Below are 20602 nucleotides of genomic sequence, written 5' to 3'. Positions count from 1 at the left end.
TGCACCCTGTATGGTGCTATAATTTCATGCACCCTGTATGGTGCTATAATTTCATGCACCGTGTATAGTGGTATAATTTCATGCACTGTGTATAGTGGTATAATTTCATGCACCCTGTATGGTGGTATAATTTCATGCACCCTGTATGGTGCTATAATTTCATGCACCCTGTATGGTGCTATAATTTCATGCACCCTGTATGGTGCTATAATTTCATGCGCCCTGTATGGTGCTATAATTTCATGCACCCTGTATGGTGGTATAATTTCATGCACCCTGTATGGTGCTATAATTTCATGCACCCTGTATGGTGCTATAATTTCATGCACCCTGTATGGTGCTATAATTTCATGCACCGTGTATGGTGGTATAATTTCATGCACCCTGTATGGTGGTATAATTTCATGCACCCTGTATGGTGGTATAATTTCATGCACCCTGTATGGTGGTATAATTTCATGCACCCTGTATGGTGGTATAATTTCATGCACCCTGTATGGTGGTATAATTTCATGCACCCTGTATGGTGCTATAATTTCATGCACCCTGTATGGTGCTATAATTTCATGCACCCTGTATGGTGCTATAATTTCATGCACCCTGTATGGTGCTATAATTTCATGCACCGTGTATGGTGGTATAATTTCATGCACTGTGTATAGTGGTATAATTTCATGCACAGTGTATGGTGCTATAATTTCATGCACCGTGTATGGTGGTATAATTTCATGCACAGTGTATGGTGGTATAATTTCATGCACCCTGTATGGTGCTATAATTTCATGCACCCTGTATGGTGCTATAATTTCATGCACCCTGTATAGTGGTATAATTTCATGCACCGTGTATAGTGGTATAATTTCATGCACCCTGTATAGTGTTATAATTTCATGCACCGTGTATGGTGGTATAATTTCATGCACCCTGTATGGTGGTATAATTTCATGCACCCTGTATAGTGGTATAATTTCATGCACCGTGTATAGTGGTATAATTTCATGCACCCTGTATGGTGGTATAATTTCATGCACCCTGTATGGTGCTATAATTTCATGCACCGTGTATGGTGGTATAATTTCATTCACCGTGTATGGTGCTATAATTTCATGCACAGGGTCTGTTCCGAAGGACTGGCGCGTAGCAAATGTGGTGCCAATATTCAAAAAGGGCTCTAAAAGTGAACCTGGAAATTATAGGCCAGTAAGTCTAACCTCTATTGTTGGTAAAATATTTGAAGGGTTTCTGAGGGATGTTATTCTGGATTATCTCAATGAGAATAACTGTTTAACTCCATATCAGCATGGGTTTATGAGAAATCGCTCCTGTCAAACCAATCTAATCAGTTTTTATGAAGAGGTAAGCTATAGGCTGGACCACGGTGAGTCATTGGACGTGGTATATCTCGATTTTTCCAAAGCGTTTGATACCGTGCCGCACAAGAGGTTGGTACACAAAATGAGAATGCTTGGTCTGGGGGAAATTGTGTGTAAATGGGTTAGTAACTGGCTTAGTGATAGAAAGCAGAGGGTGGTTATAAATGGTATAGTCTCTAACTGGGTCGCTGTGACCAGTGGGGTACCGCAGGGGTCAGTATTGGGACCTGTTCTCTTCAACATATTCATTAATGATCTGGTAGAAGGTTTACACAGTAAAATATCGATATTTGCAGATGATACAAAACTATGTAAAGCAGTTAATACAAGAGAAGATAGTATTCTGCTACAGATGGATCTGGATAAGTTGGAAACTTGGGCTGAAAGGTGGCAGATGAGGTTTAACAATGATAAATGTAAGGTTATACACATGGGAAGAAGGAATCAATATCACCATTACACACTGAATGGGAAACCACTGGGTAAATCTGACAGGGAGAAGGACTTGGGGATCCTAGTTAATGATAAACTTACCTGGAGCAGCTAGTGCCAGGCAGCAGCTGCCAAGGCAAACAGGATCATGGGGTGCATTAAAAGAGGTCTGGATACACATGATGAGAGCATTATACTGCCTCTGTACAAATCCCTAGTTAGACCGCACATGGAGTACTGTGTCCAGTTTTGGGCACCGGTGCTCAGGAAGGATATAATGGAACTAGAGAGAGTACAAAGGAGGGCAACAAAATTAATAAAGGGGATGGGAGAACTACAATACCCAGATAGATTAGCGAAATTAGGATTATTTAGTCTAGAAAAAAGACGACTGAGGGGCGATCTAATAACCATGTATAAGTATATAAGGGGACAATACAAATATCTCGCTGAGGATCTGTTTATACCAAGGCAGGTGACGGGCACAAGGGGGCATTCTTTGCGTCTGGAGGAGAGAAGGTTTTTCCACCAACATAGAAGAGGATTCTTTACTGTTAGGGCAGTGAGAATCTGGAATTGCTTGCCTGAGGAGGTGGTGATGGCGAACTCAGTCGAGGGGTTCAAGAGAGGCCTGGATGTCTTCCTGGAGCAGAACAATATTGTATCATACAATTATTAGGTTCTGTAGAAGGACGTAGATCTGGGGATTTATTATGATGGAATATAGGCTGAACTGGATGGACAAATGTCTTTTTTCGGCCTTACTAACTATGTTACTATGTTACTATGTGTATAGTGGTATAATTTCATGCACCCTGTATGGTGCTATAATTTCATGCACCCTGTATGGTGCTATAATTTCATGCTCCGTGTATAGTGGTATAATTTCATGCACCCTGTATGGTGGTATAATTTCATGCACCGTGTATGGTGCTATAATTTCATGCACCGTGTATAGTGGTATAATTTCATGCACCCTGTATGGTGCTATTATTTCATGCACCGTGTATGGTGGTATAATTTCATGCACCGTGTATAGTGGTATAATTTCATGCACCCTGTATGGTGCTATTATTTCATGCACCGTGTATGGTGGTATAATTTCATGCACCCTGTATGGTGCTATTATTTCATGCACCGTGTATGGTGGTATAATTTCATGCACCGTGTATGGAGGTATAATTTCATGCACCGTGTATAGTGGTATAATTTCATGCACCCTGTATAGTGGTATAATTTCATGCACCCTGTATAGTGGTATAATTTCATGCACCCTGTATGGTGGTATAATTTCATGCACCCTGTATGGTGGTATAATTTCATGCACCCTGTATAGTGGTATAATTTCATGCACCCTGTATAGTGGTATAATTTCATGCACCCTGTATAGTGGTATAATTTCATGCACCCTGTATGGTGGTATAATTTCATGCTCCGTGTATGGTGGTATAATTTCATGCACCGTGTATAGTGGTATAATTTCATGCACCGTGTATGGTGCTATAATTTCATGCACCGTGTATAGTGGTATAATTTCATGCACCCTGTATGGTGCTATTATTTCATGCACCGTGTATGGTGGTATAATTTCATGCACCGTGTATGGTGGTATAATTTCATGCACCGTGTATGGTGGTAGAATTTCATGCTCCGTGTATGGAGGTATAATTTCATGCACCGTGTATGGTGCTATAATTTCATGCACCGTGTATGGTGGTATAATTTCATGCACCGTGTATGGTGCTATAATTTCATGCACCGTGTATGGTGCTATAATTTCATGCACCGTGTATAGTGGTATAATTTCATGCACCGTGTATGGTGGTATAATTTCATGCACCCTGTATGGTGGTATAATTTCATGCACCCTGTATGGTGGTATAATTTCATGCACCACGTATAGTGGTATAATTTCATGCACCGTGTATGGTGGTATAATTTCATGCACCACGTATGGTGGTATAATTTCATGCACTGTGAATATTGATGCCATGTCGTGCAGTGTGTCTGGCGATGTTTCATGCACAGTGTATGGCGGTATCATGTCATACATCGTGTTGTTAGTACTATGAGTATAATGTTGCATGTCAGCAAATCTTTGAAAATAAGGGATCGCTGCTCACCAATCCTTCTAGTCCGATTTGTAATATTCCCCAATGGTATTATGTGATTACTGATGGGTAGTGGAGGAGAACCCCGGCTCCTGTGGTCACTCCTACTCTGTACTGATAAAACCTCATGAACCACCATGTGTGTGATAACATCAGCAGCTCCTCTTACAACGCTGCATTTTGGGTATAACATTCGTATAAATTATAGACGTTTTCACAGAGATGTCCCACATTTGCTTAAAAAAATACTTTCCTATCGCTACAACCATATTCTTATAATCAGCTAGTCGGTAAAATATACTACTGCGCATCTTAGATATTTCTTTTTGACTGCCTGTAAAATATCTAATCTCATTCTTTGCCTAAAATCGAAAAACAAGCCTTTGATTTTTTATATGTTTTCAGGATCTGTTTTATTAGGGTCAGTGCTGCAGTTCCCAGAGGGGCTGTATCCGGGCTTTCCCAGACTCCTGCATGGCAGATCCTTCTACCGTAGTACATGTTGCAGTAAGGACATCCATATTACTGTGTAACTCGGAAGGTTTGTCATTCTGGTTATCAAGTTCCTCCAGATATCCCAGACTCTGAACTAGCCTTTACAGCCTTATATATAGTATCCAGACCAGTCACACAAGTATCCACATTTAAGTCGGCAGCTCAATTACATGTTTTCTGCATCAGTACCTACACAAAATAAAAAATTCTCATATTTTGTTATAATAAAACTGAATCGTTCCTAAAATGTTTTTGAAAAAAGTTCATAAATTTCTGTTGACTTTTGACTGCAAGGAGAGACACTCTTCATTTGTCTTTATCCCTTTAAATTGAACCAGTCAGCAGGATTTTGCTATGTAATCTGACATCAGCATGATGTAGGGACAGAGATCCTGATTCCAGCAATATATCACTTCGTTTATTGGGTGCAACAGTTGTGATACAATCACAGGTTTCTCTGCTGCAGATCTAGCAGAGCTCGAAATGCTGAGCCCTGCATAACCCCGCCCCCACACCACTGATTGGCTGCTTTCTGTGACGTGGTTGGACTAGGAGGCACGAGACACCTAGTCCTGTAGTGTTAATTTACTGCTGATAAAACATATATTATTGAAACGGCGAAACACAGCCCAGTAAGTGACACATCGCTGGAATCGGGGTCTCTGGCCCTACATCATGCTGTTCTCAGAATACAAGTAAAAAAAAACATACGGTACTCACATATTCCCTTTAATCCATCATCCAATCATTTACAAAGCTTGATGATGCAGCTACTATTCCCTACACAAATTTACAATATCTTGTGGCATTACATAAGGCCAGAGATGGGAGAAAACCATCTTGAGTTATTCCCGTTTTGTAAAGTGCTGACCTATCGCTGGGATTTGCCATTACATTATAACTGATGAGGGTCCGACCTCGGAGAATGTAGAGGCCACTGGTTTAGTGCGATGTCAGCCTCCAAAATCCCTTTCTGACTTTTCCCAGTGGTGGTCCTTACAGTGTAACGGGCAGCATTCGGTTGAGCGGTAGCTCTGATGGACAGGGCAAAGAACTAAATTAGCGCTGTGGCCTCCTAATTCTCAGGACTGGTAGCATTCGCAGGGTAAAAAATTGCATTTAATGAGTAATTTATTTATTTATTATTATTTTTTTACTCCAGCATTGTCGTAATACCCAAATGGTCAGTCTGCCCCTAGGTCTTCTTGTATTTCCGTTCCTCGTCGTAGACCCTCCGGATATCCCCGATCACCTTGGCCTTAAAGAAACCCCACCGAATCTCTACATTTCGAAAATCCTTTCTCTCTGTCCCATTAAGTGATTGCACCCGCTGGGCGCTGTCTCCGCTCTCCGCTCCGCGCCGTTCCCGGTTCTCGTTTAATGTCCCGATCTGTGGAGTACAACATCTGCAGTGGTGTCTGTGCCATGATGGATTTTGGAGCCTCGCATCGCTTCATGCAGTGTTTTATCAGCCCGGGGAACTGTTTGGCTTGGTATCTGGAGGGCTTCAAGAGGCGTAAGCTGCTCCGAATGACAGCGGAGAGGAAAATCTCTTATCAAACAGCCAGATTAATGGAAGGCTGTATACAGTTTACAGGTGACACTAAAAGCAAGATAATCGTTAAATCATGGGAGAAGGCCCCTGATAAGCCGCCTGCGCCTTCTATCACTTTTCTGCAGGACGGACGCCGCTCTACTAAATCTTTTCAGCTATTTTTTTTTTCCCTCCACTTCCTCGGTGCTATTATAGATCCATCCCCGTGTTTTATTTCTAGATTATCATTGATACTTTACGCTCCGAATCATTAGATTTCACCAACTGCAACTTTCCAGCAAGCCCTGGTAACCCGCGATGTGCCATCAGCCAGGGAGGAAGAGACGCCCAGGAGTCTGAGACTACTGGGGTGGGGAAGACACATATTTTAGGAAATCGGAGATCCCATACGTGTAGCAGATTCTATATAACGGCAGTGGGGTAGATAATCGCCTGGATGGGACCAGGCAATGAACCACTCTTCTCTGATACTTTTTTTTATCAGAAGGATTTGTCATCATCAGATCAGTGGGGTTCCCTATCCCGACACCCCCTCCGATCAGTTGTTCTGGGGACCGGTGTGGAGCCAGACCGCACACCTTTGTCATATGAGTTGCAGATTCTCTCCTATTTATTTGCACGGGGACAAATCTACCCGGCCAGGGCCGCTACAGAGCCGACTGATCTGTGCTGTTCAGCTCCACATCTGCTAACATCTCGCGGCCCCCTGCACTAAGGACAATTGATGAGTAGGGGTATCAGCTGTCGGACCTCCACTGATCTTATACTGATGACCTGTCAAATGATCACCCATCCTTTCTTTTGTAGAATGATTGCCCCCCAAAAAATAAAAAATAATGGAGGCCATTCTTATTTTGAGCCGTACATCAAACTTGCCAGTGCAGCTCATTGGCCCGGTGAAAATAATAACCTGTAGCATACGGTTGTCATCCGTGTTCTGCCCGTATTTTACTTGTTAAAGGGATCTGTCACTGGGCTCAACCTTCCTAAGCAGTTTATATAGGAATTTTAGGTCTGTGTCAGTTATTACAATCCTTTTTGCATCAGTTTTTCTCATATGAAAAACAAAAATTCTTCTCTTACCCGTCAAAGAGAATTTGTCAGTAGAGACAACACTCCTAAGCTGTCTATGTGGGCATGTCGGTCATAGAATATTGAATAAAATGATACCTTGATATCTATGATCTGATGTCTTATTCCAGAGAAGGCCATGTTTTTCTTAATATGTAAATGAGCTGTTAAGAGCTATGGGCCGGACATAGATCTCCCTGAGAACCCGCCTCCGGAGTTTATTTTAAATGACTGGGACCGTTACCAGTGTGAGACATGTAGATCAGGAGAGAAAACTGTCAGTCGTTACATGTCTTAGGCCGGGATCACACATGCGAGGAACACGTCCGTGTCTCGCATGTGAAATCCAAGCTCTGGTGCCGGCACTCCAGAGCGGATCGTGCGGCCGCATAGCAATACATGGAGTTGCACGCTCTGCTCTGGAGTGCCGGCGCCAGAACTTGGATTTCACATGCGAGACACTGACGTGTATCTTGCATGTGTGATCCCGGCCTTACCCTGGTAATGCACTTAAAATAATTTCTGGAGGCAGATTCTCAGGGAGATCTATGTCCGGCCCATAGATCTTAACAGCTCATTTACATAGTAAGAAAAAATGATTTCTATGGACTAAGACATCGGATCTCAGATATCAAGGTATCATTTTATTCAACTTAGGAGGGTTGATTCTAGCGACCAATTCCCTTTAATAGAAAAGAGAAGACGAGTAACACGCCTACGCTATTCACTGTACTAGTGGCGCTCGTTACATACCGTATGTAATTTCTAAATAAAGTGATTTGCAAATTACATTTTTATAACATTATATATCAAAGAAAATCAGGTTGTACGTACAGGATCCATTTAACCCTATAGTAAATTGTCTCTAAAATCATCATAACATGTTGACCATTTTTGCAAATACTTTGCTTTACTTTTTGCTTAAAAAAATAATAATTAGATTTGGATGCCATATTCTCCATTCATAGACAAAGGAGCTGCCTTCTGATTGTGCTATTTTCCCTTGGTAATGGGCAACTATTTATCCTTACACGCTGTCAGACAGCCTCATATATGCTTATGTGGCTTATGTGGCTGTTTAGTATGGAAACTCGCCCCCAGTCCATACTGGGAATAAGTAGATCACCCCCAGCAATGTGATTTAATTTGGGCAGAAACCTGGCAGTGTTTCCCTGCAGCGCCACCATAGGGGAAATAAAAAATTACACAGTGTCACATTAAATATACAAAAAACAAACAAAACCAGAATCTCAATTTGCAGACACAGTGTTTCTGGGTGTTGCCTCTCATCAGTGCAAAGTATGAGATCTGTTTGGCTAGGTGAGAGGCTCTGGACTGGGGTCTAAGGGGTAACGTTTGATTGTGTAATGCAGGAAAGGTCTTCAGGAGCAAGAGAGACTTTCTACTTTGGCCATGTGGTTACAGGAGACCCCCTATTGACTAAAAATTCCTAAATAAGGTATAAGAATGTAGTTTTTTGTGATCACAACTGTGCATTCCCTTAAATTTCAAGCCTTTAGTTGTGAGATCTGTTGAAACGGAACACTTCGGGCTGAGATGGTACACCATGTTATGCCAAGTGCAGGGCCTAAGGAGCATGACTTTTCACTTTGGTGTTCTTCCAATCACTGAGTGATCCACTGACTTCTCCGGCCTTGATCACGTTTTTACTTGCAGCTGTCATATTGTTTTAATATTTTTTTTTTTTTCAAAAAATGGACTGAAATAAAATTAGAAAGTAATACTCTCCTCCACCAATCCCCCATAACTTCAGTTTTTATTTGCTGCTATGGTCAGTTATTGGCTACACGAGCACTTTATGGTATTTCCTGTGTGTCTAGACAGGACCAGGAGGTAGAAACCAGCAAGAAACCAGTAAATGTCTGAACAGAATCAGCAGCAGTTTGGTGGAGGTGGGTATTGCATTTTTTAAAAGTCTATTTGGACCTTTTGTTTAAAAAAAAAAAAAAAAAAAAATGATAATTTGAGCTGGACGACCCGTGTAAAGGAAACCTCAGATTTGTGCTGCCTGAACCACGGGAAGATAGAAAAGGAGACAAACCTCCTCATTACTTAGGTTGAATGTAAACATGTCTAAATCACGGTCCGAGTACAGTCCATGATGCACGGATTGGATGTAGGCCTCCTGACCCAAACTCAACCACCTCACAGGCATATATCAGGCTGTCAAGGTCAGGAGGGAGACCTATTAATTTATTTTACTCGCTATATAGCACTTTTAATGCCCCAGCGTTTTACAGACATCATCACTGTCCCCATCCGGACTCGCAATCTAGATTCTCTATCAGTATGTCTTTGTAGTGTGGGAGGAAACTTGAGAACCTGGAGGAAACCCACACAAACAGGAGGAGAACATACAAACTCCTTACAGATGTCATCCTTGGTGGGATTTGAACCAAAAACCCCAGCGCTGTAATGCTACAGTGATAACCACTGAGCCACGTATGGCCAGTCGAGCATCCTGATCCGACTCATGACCAGATTCAAACATCTTGAAATCACTGTCTAATGACTATGGGAGCAGGTAGAAAAGTCGTGTGGGCGGCTCCTTCTGGCTTCTCCCTATCCAGCTCAGTTGGATTGACCGGTTTCTCTCTACTTGTGTATAGGGCGTTAACAGCCAATCAAGCGAGGCAGGAAGACACCGCTTTATGTAACAAAGGAGCCTGCCCCTGTTTTATGCTAGCCATAGTTGGAGAAGAAAAGTCATGAGGGCGGCTCCCTCTGACTTGTCACCACCCATTTCTTCTTGATTGGTAGTTCTCTCCCTACAAATCGGGAGAGAACTGTCACTCCGGCTGAGTTGGGGAGACCCAGCTGTTTTTATTGGGGCGCCTGTCCCTATTTCATGCTGATATCTTTCCTTTTAAAGAATACTTTTTAGGTAATGAGTAACAATGTGATCGAAGTAGTAGAACAAGTAGAACAACTGACTGTATATTGCCACATTGTACCGGTCTGACGGCAGTAACATATCAATGCAAGGTCCTGTCTGAGGCCATATACCTGCACACTCATCATATTCCCTGTATGTCATAGCCGGCTCTGATACTCGCTGATTCCACCGCATACCAGCCGGCGCTGACTATGTCAGGACAGGCAGACTGCATCATGGATAGTGACACACAAAGCTGCTTAGATGGCACATCCCAAAATACAGGCGGATATACGCTACAGCAAGAACGAAGCTTACATGCATGGATGACGCTGTATATGTTCAGACACCCCACAAGACTGGGAATGCAAATGGTGAAATCTGTGACATAAAGCGTACGCAGCCGAGCGGGCAAATGTGGCTTTGTAAATTCCCACTTGCTTGCTTTGTACTATACTTATAAAGCTTTGAAACATATGGCAGTAGCTACTCGATAAGGCCGATCCACTGCTCCAACTCTGTCGGTTGAAGAGCTGAAATCTATCTTCTCCAATACTTGCTCAGTATTTATATTTGCATTCTGATAAATTTATACTTTTTACACCAAAAACACTACAATAGTTTGATGTACAAACAACTAACTCTCTTAGGCTATGTGCGCATGTCGAGTAAATGGGTGCAAACATTTCTGCATCTCTTGGCAGGAAAAGTGCAGCTGCAACAACGTGCGTTTTTGCTTTTGCATTTTTTGAGTGAGGTGAGTGGTGAAAAATACTGGCAAAAACTCGAGAAGAAAATTGACACTGTAGATTATTTTCTGCACCAAATCTACAAGTCATAAATACTCAACATGTGCAGGTTTCTCATTCACTTTGCATCAACATTGCTAGCAAATCTGCATGGCAAAAACGCACCAAATCTGCAACCTGTGCACAAGACCTTAGAATGCAGCACGTTGCAAAACACGGGCTCGAGGTAGGAATATCGGAAATGGAATGGAAAACTTCACTATTATAAAGGCAGAAGTTCAATCAATGCAAAATAAGTCATGCAAAAATGACTCCACCAAGATGGTGGATTAAGAAGTCTGGACAAGGACTCCATTTATATGGTGCCTCCAATAGGCAGTAGTATGGTATGGACGGATTCTCCCCCAGAAGCTATGAAATCTGATATATCTCATGGAGCCTCATAGACTCTCGTGGGCGAAGCTTTTGTGTTCCGATGCTTGTACTAAAGTGGGCAGAAGGGTCGAGAGGGGGGACTGACCACATTAAAGTGCGCTTGTGGGAAAAAGTTATACAATACACTTCCGGGACTTTTAAGATCATGGTGCTTTGTTATACACCGAAAATCCAAAACCTTTTAACTTGCAAGGCCATTGAGCCTGGGATGTATTATTCTGCAGTCATACCGTATATTGTTTTGTAGTAATCCAATGTGCCAGCGGTAAGAGATCAAGCTTTGAAGTCGAATACAAATTTATCTGAGCATTGCATGCATTGGGGCATGCTTAGTGCAGGACACCCCCCCCCCTCCCGAATGCGCTACTTGGATAATTTACATGTGGTTGTAATGCTTTATTTCTCAGCATTGTCACAATGGATTACTATTAGTGTTGGTGCGGATCGATTTGCAGGACCCGGTCCATCGGCCACTTCGGTGATCTCCGGGAGCCCGGAGGACTTATTTTTACCTCTCAACATCTGTGACTCTTCTTTAGATTGGTTGAACTGGTGCACATGGTTATTATTGTAAATAATCAAAAGAAGAGCCGAGGATACCATCAGGTAGGAAGCGGTTCCTAGGGCTCCCGTCCATCGTCCACAGATTACTCAGGAGGCCCACGGACCAAGAGAGAAGGTGGTGGGGAACATCTGAACCAGCAACCAATGACTCATCCAATTCTATGATGGGTGGCACAAAGGTTTACATGTGCTCACTACATGCGCTGATCCCTGTCGGCCTCTGAGGATGCCATGCTGACCATTCTGTAATGTTGTCCGTTGTGAACCATCGTTCACCGATTACTCACGAGGCCCATGGATAAGTATGCTCTACCACAGAGAAGGTGGTGGAAACATGTGAACCAGCAACTAATTATTCTTCCAATTCTGTGATGGGTTTCACAAAAGTTTACATGTGCCCATTACATGTACTAATCCCTCTCAGCCACTCTGAGGATGCCATGATGACAATTCTGTACCATTGTCCATTATCTTTCACCGATTACTCGCAAGACCCATGGACAAGGAGAAGGTGGTGCGGAACATCTGAACCACCAATCAATGGCTCTTCCAATTCTGTGATGGGTGGCACAAAAGTTTACATGTGCCCATTACATGCGCTAATCCCTCTCGGCCTCTCTGAGGATGTCATGCTGACCATTCTGTACCATTGTCCACAGAATACTCCCGAGGCCCATGGACAAGTATGCTCTACCAAAGAGAAGGTGGTGGGGAACATCTGAACCACCAATCAATGGCTCTTCCAATTCTGTGATGGGTGGCACAAAAGTTTATATGTGCCCATTACATGCGCTGATCCCTCTCAGCCTCTCTGAGGATGCCATGCTGACCAGTCTGTACCATTGTGCACCATCGTCCACAAAATACTCACGAGGCCCATGGACAAGTATGCTCTACCAAAGAGAAGGTGGTGCGGAACATCTGAACCACCAATCAATGGCTCTTCCAATTCTGTGATGGGTGGCACAAAAGTTTACATGTGCCCATTACATGCGCTGATCCCGCTCAGCCTCTCTGAGGATGCCATGCTGACCAGTCTGTACCATTGTGCACCATCGTCCACAAAATACTCACGAGGCCCATGGACAAGTATGCTCTACCAAAGAGAAGGTGGTGGGGAACATCTGAACCACCAATCAATGGCTCTTCCAATTCTGTGATGGGTGGCACAAAAGTTTACAAGTGCGCCTTACATGTACTAATCCCTCTCGGCCTCTCTGAGGATGCCATGCTGACCATTCTGTGCCTTTAGAGTTGTCTATGTCTGGATGGTGCAGAGCATAAGATCCCATCAACCTCCTTCCTCGGCATTGCCGCCTGCCATTGCTGTCTGCTGGAAGACACGTCCACCAAGACATGTAATGGCATATTGGAGCATGGGTAATTGTGCTCCTTACATATGATTATTGCTCCCAGTCCTCAAGGCTCTGAAAGGAGGAGAGTGTTGGAGCGAACCAGCGAGTCAGACGTTACTAATGACCAGAATGCTGAGTCAGGCTAACACATGCCGTACAGATTGTGTCGGAGATGCCCTCCAGATCTGGAGCCCTGTGCAACGTGACAAGGACATTGTGTGTGTGTGTGTGTGTGTGTGTGTGTGTATATATATATATTCGCCTTTCCCTATTGTTTCTCCGCACAGACACATTAGGACAAGTAAATAAATATAAATCAGTCGGTGGCGCAGGAAGCTGATCACGTTCATGTGCAGATGTAGCAGAGCCCAATTTGGCTTTTTGTGATATGAGGGGACGGCAGGACTCTGCTCCATCTAGTTATGAGTCTAAAGAACAGCAGAATTGCGGGTATTTAATTCAAGGTTAGAAATCTGCAGAAATGACTGATAAAAGAACAATAAGTGCACTTGTGTACATCAGGGGGCTGCATATAATGTAGCATTGGATGCTTAGAAGAAGTGCAGATGTTGATTAAATTTAATACGGAAAATTGTTCCCATATATAATATTGTGTTCCCGCTCAATCCCTGCATTACTGTTCAGCCTGAGCTTCCTGTTTCCTGTATAGGATTCCAGTAACATAATAGCTTTGACTTGATCCCACACACCCATTTGACCCGGATCTGCGTTTATTACATGTGGGTGGCCGTGGATTTTCACCTTTCGCATTGCAAAAAGGGGGTGAAATCCGCAGTCAAAACCCACAGAGAAAAAAACTGACCTGTCGTAGGTTCCTAACTCCGCGGCGCAGGATAATTTCCGCTCTGGATCTTTTCAGCAGCTGTAACACACTGCAGATTTATTCTGGTGGTGGAAAGTCGCAGCATATCTGCCTCATGTGAACATATCCAAACAGAGAGGGAAGGAAAGTGCTGTTGTGTGCCATTCAGGGCAGGAGGAAAGCTGGGTGGTGATCAATACTGGATCTGGTAGTGCTTCTCACCACGTGTCCATCGCAGCCGAGCTGGGATTTGGGAGACACGTGCCATCACTGACCCATTATTATTATTATTGGGCATCGCTATGAGGACGGCACAGGAACCAGGCGCTAATCACGGGTGATTGACAGGCGCTTAGCCGACTCACGTGACTCCTGTCATGTTAGCGGCATCTTGACAAATTGCTGCACGCACTTACAAATGGAAATATATTATATTCCGTGGATCGACAAATCCAAAAACCTACATGTGTGTCGCAGGAAACGAGCATGTCTGGTTTGCCAAAGCGATGATATTCCGTGCACGTGTCTAACAGAAATAAAGGACTTTGTCAAGGACGAAAGCTGAAGATAAATCCGTCCGGTGGAAAAGGGATGTGTAGCAGAGCAGGGTTTGTCATTTGGCACCATGCAACTGCAGGGAAATCTACTGCATCATCTATCTGTGATGCAATGATGCAGACCCAATGACCGGCACAGCTCTGCTACATCAGTAGCTAACCATAGATTTCACATTCTAGCATAGTCCATGTTGTGTAATAGTCAGTACGTGTCCACAGGGAGTGGGGGAAGCCAATTCGCCCCCGCAGTGGAGATTCAACCTCCCACAGCGGCAACTTTAAGAATAAGTTTTATCTTTTTTTTTTTTCTTGGGAATTAACATGGAACTTTCTACTGCAAAAAAAAAACATTTCCAGATGCTTCGCTCTCAATGAGCAAAATGCCTTCCACTTATCGTACACCCGGAACTGCAATCTCTGCATTGCTGAGAATACTCGGGGAATACGCCTCAAATGGGATTGGTGATTTTTCTTTCTTTTTTTTTTTTTTTTTTTGGTGGTTGCAATGGAGACAGACTTTCCTCCACAGTGACCTTGCTAACACTCTGCTCACAGTGATGAACACTTTTTATGCGTCATAATATATTCCATATCTTGTTCACCAAAATGACCCGTCGCAAAAATGCAAATGGTTCTGTAAGTTATGTCTGCACATAAAACGGCTACTTGGCGAACCCGGCCAATGGCATCCCGGACACATACTCCTTTTTTTTCTTTTCTTTCCCCCCCTCCCTTTTATTTTAGAATATTTATACTATAGCTATATACTATATATATGTTATTGTACTTGTGTGTAATATATACAACATATATTTTATTTTTCTATGTAATGATTTATTGGGTGCGTGTATATCATAAAAGTATGTGTGTGTGTGTATATATATATATATATATATAATTATTTTATAAATATATTTTTATATGGATATTTTATATATAAATATATATATATATATTTATATATATACGGTGTATGTATATATATTATATATTTTTTCTATATATATATTTATATTAAAGTAAAATATATATTCTATTCATACATCATTTTTTCAGTAATGCTTTTCCTTAATATGTCATATATACAGTCTCTATGTTGGCATATAGGTATGATATGGGGATGCATACATATTAAATATGCGTGTAATTATTTTTTCCACAAGTACGCACATGCAAACATATATATATATATATATATATATATATATATATATATATATATATATATATATATATATATATATATATGTGCCTGTAGTTTCATGTGGGGAAATAAAATATATCCGGTATATAATTTACTCAGCAAGCCGTTACACAAACTGGAAAAATATTTAGATGCGAGAAAGTTGAAATATTAATTAAGGGAAAAATTATCCGCCTGAGCCCAGTTCCACTTATTTGACCCCCATCAGTCCGGGGACGGTGTAATCTGTGTAAGTCATTGCTCCGGGTGCTTTGCTGCCTGGTTATAAATTCAGAAGCCTGAGTATCTTCCAGTGTAACCTCACAAGGAAGAAAAAAAAGATGTAATGAATATTTCAGAGATGAAAGCGACTTTGAATGCAGATCCAAGTCTGGAGAAAGCAGCGTGCCTTGGGATGGGAATCTCGGGGCAGGGAATTCTTGTGAAGCTGGTGTAGATCATATAGGGTTGGGGGAATAAACACGTTTTAGGAGACTAATTACGTTCCTGGTCATGTGACAAGAAGCTGTACGTATGATTGACGGTGGCGGCGGCGGCCGGTGCTCAAGTCGGTAACCTAACCCTAATGTCATCCCAACCTCCAGCCCACAGATTTTTTTTTTGTATGGGAGAAGTTACGAGCTGACGAATCCGCAGGACTGAATCCCACATGCAATCGTGACACATAAAGCATCCATCATAATCGTCCGGCTGGCACCTATAGGGGCGGACGCCTCGTATTTGTATTCGTCCTGTGCCTTGGATGAAGATGGCCAGATGAAATTTGCTCATTGGGTATTCTGGGGAAAGTGATGGAAGGCGCCGCTGCGCCTATAGGGATTACGCCGCAATAAAACAAGAGCTAATTTGCTGTTAAATATTAGATGGGGCTGATAAACACTTACCAATCGTCACCATTCATTCCAGCGATCATTACCTCGAAGTCGGCCGGATGCCGCCTGACAATGGCACCGGCATGAGCAAGTAGGCTGGGTGCAATGACCGCACACACACACTCACGTCCCAGGAGCAAGCCTGCCCATATAGCACCTGATAGAGCGATCTGCAGCTCAGGAAATGCTCTATGCAGATCTCTAGATATTGTGCTGTGTGCACCCAGGACCACATCATAGGAGCCGATCAATAAAGTACATGCCGTCTATCGCAGCTCTTCACGAGCAAAACCCATTCTGCATCACAGAGCTAGCGGATAGCCCAGGCTACTACGCAGGGCTTCTAGATGGTGCTACTGCCATAGCTTTCTGCAGGAAATGCATACACAGCGTGGGGATGCTCAAATTTGGAATATTTACCCACCCCCTGAAAATGGCCAAGCTTCACCCCCATAGATCAAGATCACCACCAATGTCAGTACCGAGGATAATCAAAACACAATGAGAGATCGGGGGAAGCAGATGGACATCTCAAGAAGACCGTAGCCTCCTCCAGAACAAGGGGGTGTTATGGCATCCGAGCTTACCTTATGTATCCTTAAAAATAAGTAAATGACTGTGAAGTTCTCCTTTGAGGCATTTCTCTCGGATCAGTTCTGCAAGGCTACTGTTGAAGGATGTTCTGTGGTTCAGCATCTGCTGCAAGATATTCCTAGCAATCTCCCTGGCTTCCTGAGAGTTGATGGCTGCGATAGTAAAAGCAGTTGTCTCGGGGTATTTTTAAAACTTGTTTGTTTTTTTTGTTTTTTTTTAAGAATTTTTTTTTTCTTTTTCTTCTTCTGGAAAGGGGTGAAAGACAAAAAAACAGAACAAAACCCGGAGGAATGATTAGAGCAGAAACACAAAAGCTGCTTCCATCTCGAAGTCGCCACTCAAACTGCATGAAAACCATAGAGATTTTTGCTATAGCATTTGCAAGGGAAGGAGTGCCACCTTGTGTCCTGCCAAGCAAATCTCGCCTCATATCGGCTAAGTTGGCTGCTAGGACCCGTGTACGCCAACCTGCGCTCGTCATATGCGTTTTAGGGGATTTGTAGATTTTGTAGCATTTGATTTTTCGGAGAATTTTCTTAAACAGGCTTTCTGTTCAGTTTTAGAAAATGTTTGGAGTTGTTTAGGGTTCAGTGCAATTTTGGATCATTTTTTTGGATTCATTTAAGTGCAGTTTTTGGAATAATTTAGGTCATGTGCAGAAACATTTTTTTCTGCAAGGCTGCACAGCAAAATTTGCAATAACAATCTGCTCTGATTATAAGATTGTGTTCACACTTAGTGTAAATACTATGGATTTTTTTTTGCACTGTTCAAACAAAGTTGATTGGATTTTTTGAAAACTCCGTCCCACTATGAGTTCAAAGACGCTGTTGAATTGTGGGTTTATGATGCATTTTTTTTCTCCATAGGTTTCCAAGGGAGCTCTGAAAAAAAAGCCCTTGTAAAAAAGAGCTGTGGTTTTACGCGCAGAATCAAAGCTTTTCTGAACTTAAAAAAATCCTCGCCACTTTAAATCTGCACCAAAGGCGCCTGAAATATAGAGGAAAAACTCATAAAATGCAATAATCAGAGAGGATTGTTTTGTTGAGGACACTTGCAGAAAACTTGCAAGTAAAGTGCACACTTGTAAGGAGATGAACAAACTGCCTTTCCTCCTTGAAGAAGCAAGTTTAATCTTATATGGTGTAATGTGAAGTGCGATGTAGTATTGATGATGTGTGTAGTTTGATAACAGGGATAGTGAGAGTTAATGCTTGGGAGTAGCCCAGAGTGGGAGGGAAGGTGACAGTTTCCTGTTAGATAGGTCCTGGAGTGTATAGAGGGGACCTAAGATCCACTGTGAGTAGTGCCATATTATGGGGTGTCCTTAGAGGAGACCCGAAGGAAAGAGATGGTGAGATCCGGAGCAGAAGTCACTAAGAGTCAGTGATCGCTCAAAGACTGGTCCTGGGAGAGGACGCCTAGCAGAAAGGCCTAGCATCTACAACTTTCAAGATAATGGGCCTAGACAGGACTGAGTATGCGAGACGAATAGAAAGTCCTGGGCGAGAGATCTAGATTGTCATTGAGCTTGAAGCCAAGTACGACCATGCTGGCACCCTAAGGGGAAAGAAGACGCGGAGCCACGGGGCGAGTAAAGGACTCTTGCTAAGCAGGACTGTGGCACTGAGCTGAGTGGTGAAGTAGTAAGAAACAGTGGGAACAGGACAAGGAGTAAGAGTAAAGGTGAAGAATAATAGAGAAGGAAGGAAACTGTGCGAAAAATGCTTTGAGTGGAAACATTCATAAGACTGTGTACCCGCTATCTCTTGTATATTTTCCCTACCATGTTCCCGTTCAGTAACAAGTTTATTTTTGAATGGTGGTCTCTCTCATTGAACTGTTCAACACCTGGTCCTGACAAACCAGCAACATCAGTTACATGCGTCCTGCACGGGCATAGCGCCCCCAAAGCACAAAGTCCATACAGCCAGCCAGGACTCCCTTCATCACGTAGCATGTCGGGGAATAAGAGATAAGCATCTCGCCTATGGCTACCTCCCCCCGTGCCACGTTACACATTTATGCTACTTGTGAACACGGCCGTATGTATTTGCACCGTTTATTTTTTTGTAGCAGTTTCACCTTTTTTTTTGGTCCAGATTTGGTGCAATGATTTTTTTTCCAGTGTTTTTGCACAGAAATCCTGGGATTCCACAGTAAAAAATTTTAGGCTGCCTATAGGTGGAAAAACCCTCATCACACTCACACTGTTAACCAGTGTCTTTAAACACACAGTGGGCATGATTTTTCATATCATCACATCTACTTTGCTTGAACTTGGCCTTAAAGTTGTTGTCCTGCCTTACACTACTAGTCTTGTGAGTCCTTGCATCATGCGCATTACGAGGTCCTCTGCTGCCGGAGCTCCAAGTCAGTGATTTGCATACATGCGGTCATGTGCCAACTAGACATGCGGAGGCTCACCCAGTTCAAGTGAGTCGCCTGCCAGGGCTTGGGGTACTCTGTACCGGGTCCGGTCACATTTAAAGGGGATGTCATGGTGGCTGCGACCCGGTCCGTGCCCTGGGCACTCAAGCTAAAAGGGGGATAGTCATTTAAGGGTTTGGTGAATAAAGTCTATTCGTGATGCCACCAGTGGTTCTCGGTCAGAGGGGACCGACGCTGCTTAATGGGGTCCTCTGGGGTGATGTTACTGCAGCTTAGATGGTGACGCTTCCCACAGGTGAAGCGGGGTCCCCAGAGCTCCCAGTGTAGTGGGCAAGGATGGTGGGTTGCCAGAAAATGAACGAAGGACACAGGGTTGCAGTCTTTAGCTGCTTTACTGATGGTAGCAGGCCACAATCTAGGGTACTGGCAAGAGGTGTGGATGGAGTCCAGGCAGCCTGAAAACAGGTGAAATCCCCCTTGACAGGTCAGGTTGGGAGCCTTCCACTTTGCGCTGGTCTATTAGTGCCTTGCTATCTGTAGTGTCCTAACAAGGTCCTCGTTCTCTCCTGTCCTGGGACAGTACCTGCATGGTAGGCAGCTTGAGCCGTTCCTCTGGGGTCTCTTTGCACGGTGACTCCAGGCTCTGAAATGCTGCTGTATCTCAGGTATGGTGTGGACAATTTATGTGTAGTCCTATGCCCTCCGGTTCTGCTGTGGGACTTGCTCCTAATCACTCCTGTGCTCCTTCCCTGTCTCTCGTCTCTGCCAGACTTCCTTCTCTCTTGGTCTCCCTGGACCAACTAACGAACTCCCCCTCCAGACCAGGATGTAAATTGAGGGAAGCTCTCCCCTAAAAACTGGGTTTAGAGCTCCCCCTTCTGGCCTGGATTCAGAATGTGTTGTGTGTACAGCTTACCTGCCAAAGGGATTGCTCCTGGCTCCAGGCATGACATTACCCTCCCCGAGAGGAAGGCAACATCACTGTGGTACCTGAACTCCTGGGGTGCCACACAAGTGTATTGAGCGAAACTGGCCACGTCTAGTCAGAATGTGGCTGAAATTATGGAAATCGAATAATTTCGGTCCTGGCATCAGAGAATCCTCCCAGCGCTTGATGTGAGGATT

General features: G+C 43.3%; 2 protein-coding genes across 2 annotated transcripts in view; one reads left to right on the top strand and one right to left on the bottom strand.

Moving 5' to 3' along the window:
* INSYN2A (inhibitory synaptic factor 2A) overlaps window positions 1-17433 on the bottom strand; it is a 64399-nt gene extending 46966 nt beyond the window's left edge. The window contains exon 1 of the mRNA XM_069753949.1: window positions 17080-17433. The gene's annotated coding sequence lies outside the window, so the exon portion shown is untranslated. The remainder of the gene's footprint in view (window positions 1-17079) is intronic.
* Window positions 1-20602, top strand: part of DOCK1 (dedicator of cytokinesis 1) — a 421618-nt gene that overhangs the window by 233628 nt on the left and 167388 nt on the right. The gene's annotated exons all lie outside the window — the stretch shown is intronic.

This window comes from Ranitomeya imitator, chromosome 2 (assembly GCF_032444005.1).
Source record: "Ranitomeya imitator isolate aRanImi1 chromosome 2, aRanImi1.pri, whole genome shotgun sequence".
In the NCBI taxonomy this organism is placed as follows: domain Eukaryota; kingdom Metazoa; phylum Chordata; class Amphibia; order Anura; family Dendrobatidae; genus Ranitomeya; species Ranitomeya imitator.
The sequence above is the reverse complement of the archived record's forward strand: the minus strand, read 5'-3'. Positions and strand labels throughout refer to the sequence as shown.